We start from the raw sequence: 5,000 nt of genomic DNA on the forward strand, positions 1-5,000 counted from the left end.
AAAATGGGAAAAAATCCCCATCCGAAAAAGGCTTAAAAGTCGGTTGGGCGGCAGCTAGGGTCGGTCTCTGCAGACCTGGAGGCTCGGGTGGACTCTTGGAATAAACGTCCAAGTCCCGACTTGCCACCTCCTACTACTGTGCAGATACCCCGCCAACCCCCAGCCACCCGAATGACAAGCGTCCGATCAGCGGGACGAATTTGACAACTCTGGCCGGACCTCTGGAACTCCATCCCGGGTAACCGGGGCAAATTTTTCCGCTTGATCGCCCTTCCACTGGTTAACCATTTGCCCTTTCGGACTTAGTCTCTGGACATTATTCGACGGATTTTCTGGTTAACCATTTGCCCTTTCGGACTTAGTCTCTGGGCATTATTTTCGACTTTTTGGTTAATGATTTCACACTTTTTACTTACTTTTGCGCTTTTTGGTTAATGATTACTCTGCTTACTGGTTAATTATTTGCCCTTTCGGACTTAGTCTCTGGACATTATTTTCGAGTTTTTGGTTAATGATTTCACACTTTTAACATATTTTTGCGCTTTTTGGTTAATGATTACTCTGCTTACTGGTTAACCATTTGCCCTTTCGGACTTAGTCTCTGGACATTATTTTCGAGTTTTTGGTTAATGATTTCACACTTTTAACATATTTTTGCGCTTTTTGGTTAATGATTACTCTGCTTACTGGTTAACCATTTGCCCTTTTGGACTTAGTCTCTGCACATTATTTTCGGGTTTTTGGTTAATGATTTCACACTTTTAACATATTTTTGCGCTTTTTGGTTAATGATTTCATACTTTTTACTTACTTTTGCGCCTTTTGGTTAATGATTACTCTGCTTACTGGTTAACCATTTGCCCTTTCGGACTTAGTCTCTGGAGATTATTTTCGAGTTTTTGGTTAATGATTTCACACTTTTTACTTACTTTTGCGATTTTTGGTTAATGATGACTCTGCTTACTGGTTAACCATTTGCCCTTTCGCACTTAGTCTCTGGAGATTATTTTCGACTTTTTGGTTAATGATTTCACACTTTTAACTTAATTTTGTGCTTTTTGGTTAATGATTTCATACTTTTTACTTACTTTTGCCCTTTTTGGTTAATGATTACTCTGCTTACTGGTTAACCATTTGCCCTTTCGGACTTGGTCTCTGGACATTATTTTCGAGTTTTTGGTTAATGATTTCACACTTTTTACTTACTTTTGCGATTTTTGGTTAATGATTACTCTGCTTACTGGTTAACCATTTGCCCTTTCGCACTTAGTCTCTGGAGATTATTTTCGACTTTTTGGTTAATGATTTCACACTTTTAACTTAATTTTGTGCTTTTTGGTTAATGATTTCATACTTTTTACTTACTTTTGCCCTTTTTGGTTAATGATTACTCTGCTTACTGGTTAACCATTTGCCCTTTCGGACTTGGTCTCTGGACATTATTTTCGAGTTTTTGGTTAATGATTTCACACTTTTTACTTACTTTTGCGATTTTTGGTTAATGATTTCACACTTTTTACTTACTTTTGCGATTTTTGGTTAATGATTACTCTGCTTACTGGTTAACCATTTGCCCTTTCGGACTTAGTCTCTGGACATTATTTTCGAGTTTTTGGTTAATGATTTCACACTTTTTACTTACTTTTGCGATTTTTGGTTAATGATTACTCTGCTTACTGGTTAATTATTTGCCCTTTCGGACTTAGTCTCTGCACATTATTTTCGAGTTTTTGGTTAATGATTTCACACTTTTAACATATTTTTGCGCTTTTTGGTTACTGATTTCATACTTTTTACTTACTTTTGCGCCTTTTGGTTAATGATTACTCTGCTTACTGGTTAACCATTTGCCCTTTCGGACTTAGTCTCTGGACATTATTTTCGAGTTTTTGGTTAATGATTTCACACTTTTTACTTACTTTTGCGATTTTTGGTTAATGATTACTCTGCTTACTGGTTAACCATTTGCCCTTTCGGACTTAGTCTCTGGACATTATTTTCGGGTTTTTGGTTAATGATTTCACACTTTTTACTTACTTTTGCGATTTTTGGTTAATGATTACTCTGCTTACTGGTTAACCATTTGCCCTTTCGGACTTAGTCTCTGGAGATTATTTTCGAGTTTTTGGTTAATGATTTCACACTTTTTACTTACTTTTGCGATTTTTGGTTAATGATTACTCTGCTTACTGGTTAACCATTTGCCCTTTCGGACTTAGTCTCTGGACATTATTTTCGAGTTTTTGGTTAATGATTTCACACTTTTAACATATTTTTGCGATTTTTGGTTACTGATTTCATACTTTTTACTTACTTTTGCGCCTTTTGGTTAATGATTACTCTGCTTACTGGTTAACCATTTGCCCTTTCGGACTTAGTCTCTGGACATTATTTTCGAGTTTTTGGTTAATGATTTCACACTTTTTACTTACTTTTGCGATTTTTGGTTAATGATTACTCTGCTTACTGGTTAACCATTTGCCCTTTCGGACTTAGTCTCTGGACATTATTTTCGGGTTTTTGGTTTATGATTTCACACTTTTTACTTACTTTTGCCCTTTTTGGTTAATGATTACTCTGCTTACTGGTTAACCATTTGCCCTTTCGGACTTGGTCTCTGGACATTATTTTCGACATTTTGGTTAATGATTTCACACTTTTAACATAATTTTGCGCTTTTTGGTTAATGATTACTCTGCTTGCTTGTTACTGATTTCCCCATTCGGACTTGATCTCTGGCCGTTCTTTTCGACCTTTTTGGATAAGGTTTCCACACTCTGAAATTATTTTGGGCTCACTGATTAGGCGAGATCAAGGGGGCATGCCTGGGCACTTTGGGCTCAGTTTGGGAAGGCGGCGTCCGTGTGCTCCTCCGCCCTTCCCGCACTTGCGGCTAGGTTTGCCAAACTGCGCTGACCCGCAGCCCTGCCTTTTTGCCCACGGCACACGGAACGACTCAAGTCTGGCTCCGTTCCAGGCCGTTGCCTCCGGCTGCCCGCCGTCCGGCCGGCCTGGGACGTACCCCGGCTGACGGCGCCGGAGGCCCTCTAGCAGCCACCGGTGCCGCGGGCCAATGGGTCCGGGCGTTCCGGAGCTATCGGTGGGGAAGTGCTCTCCCCTTTTCCTGACGCCGTTCGCCCGAGCAGAGGTGCAGCCTGACGGGACTGCTGTCGCCTTCCGCGGCGCACCGGCCCCTTTCACCTGCCGTCGACCGCGCGGAGCTCGGACCTCCCTCCCCGAAGTTATGGCCCCGGCGCCGGAGGGTGCCCGGGGCCGGGCATTCAGCGGGGTGAGTCTTAACCTTCCCGGTCAGCCTGCGGGGTCGGTGCGCCGGCACTCGACGCCGGAGGGTCCCCTCTTTCCGTAGAGCCCCGCCCGGTGCCGATCGGCCGGCGGATTGCGGAGCGAACCGCGCCTGACCGACGGGCCTCGGAAACCCGTTGCAGTCGACGGGGGGGAACCGGACAGCGGGACGAGGTGCCGATTCCACCCGCAGATTCGATCCCGAAATCCCGCGGGATTCGGCGGTCCGACCCGACAGATTCAAACGTCGCCCGGGCGGCCCCCAGCGGTCGGGCCGGCCTGGTTCCGCCACCGCCCGATGCCCCTCGCCCCCGGCTACCGCCGGCCGCGCAGACCGAGCGAATGCGGCCGGACGTCCGGCGGCAATCGGCCGGAAAGCGGTATGGCCATTTCCTACTGTCCCTCGGACGGGCAGAGGGGCGGCGCCGGGGCACTCGCGGACCAGGCCGCGCCCCTCCGAGCCCTACCGCCTGCCGTCGACCGCGCGGGGATCGGACCTCCCTCCCCGAAGTTATGGCCCCGGAGCCGGAGGGTACCCGGGGCCGGGCATTCAGCGGGGTGAGTCTTCACCTTCCCGGTCAGCCTGCGGGGTCGGTGCGCCGGCACTCGACGCGGGAGGGTCCCCTCTTTCCGTAGAGCCCCGCCCGGTGCCGATCGGCCGGCGGATTGCGGAGCGAACCGCGCCTGACCGACGGGCCTCGGAAACCCGTTGCAGTCGACGGGGGGGGGGGGGGGGGAACCGGACAGCGGGACGAGGTGCCGATTCCACCCGCAGATTCGATCCCGAAATCCCGCGGGATTCGGCGGTCCGACCCGACAGATTCAAACGTCGCCCGGGCGGCCCCCAGCGGTCGGGCCGGCCTGGTTCCGCCACCGCCCGATGCCCCTCGCCCCCGGCTACCGCCGGCCGCGCAGACCGAGCGAATGCGGCCGGACGTCCGGCGGCAATCGGCCGGAAAGCGGTATGGCCATTTCCTACTGTCCCTCGGACGGGCAGAGGGGCGGCGCCGGGGCACTCGCGGACCAGGCCGCGCCCCTCCGAGCCCTACCGCCTGCCGTCGACCGCGCGGGGATCGGACCTCCCTCCCCGAAGTTATGGCCCCGGAGCCGGAGGGTACCCGGGGCCGGGCATTCAGCGGGGTGAGTCTTCACCTTCCCGGTCAGCCTGCGGGGTCGGTGCGCCGGCACTCGACGCCGGAGGGTCCCCTCTTTCCGTAGAGCCCCGCCCGGTGCCGATCGGCCGGCGGATTGCGGAGCGAACCGCGCCTGACCGACGGGCCTCGGAAACCCGTTGCAGTCGACGGGGGGGAACCGGACAGCGGGACGAGGTGCCGATTCCACCCGCAGATTCGATCCCGAAATCCCGCGGGATTCGGCGGTCCGACCCGACAGATTCAAACGTCGCCCGGGCGGCCCCCAGCGGTCGGGCCGGCCTGGTTCCGCCACCGCCCGATGCCCCTCGCCCCCGGCTACCGCCGACCGCGCCGACCGAGGGAATGCGGCCGGACGTCCGGCGGCAATCGGCCGGAAAGCGGTATGGCCATTTCCTACTGTCCCTCGGACGGGCAGAGGGGCGGCGCCGGGGCACTCGCGGACCAGGCCGCGCCCCTCCGAGCCCTACCGCCTGCCGTCGACCGCGCGGGGATCGGACCCTCCTCGCCGAAGTTATGGAGGTAGGACCGGGAGGCTGCCCAGGG

This window comes from Heterodontus francisci, unplaced genomic scaffold, assembly GCF_036365525.1.
Source record: "Heterodontus francisci isolate sHetFra1 unplaced genomic scaffold, sHetFra1.hap1 HAP1_SCAFFOLD_1719, whole genome shotgun sequence".
Lineage (NCBI taxonomy): Eukaryota > Metazoa > Chordata > Chondrichthyes > Heterodontiformes > Heterodontidae > Heterodontus > Heterodontus francisci.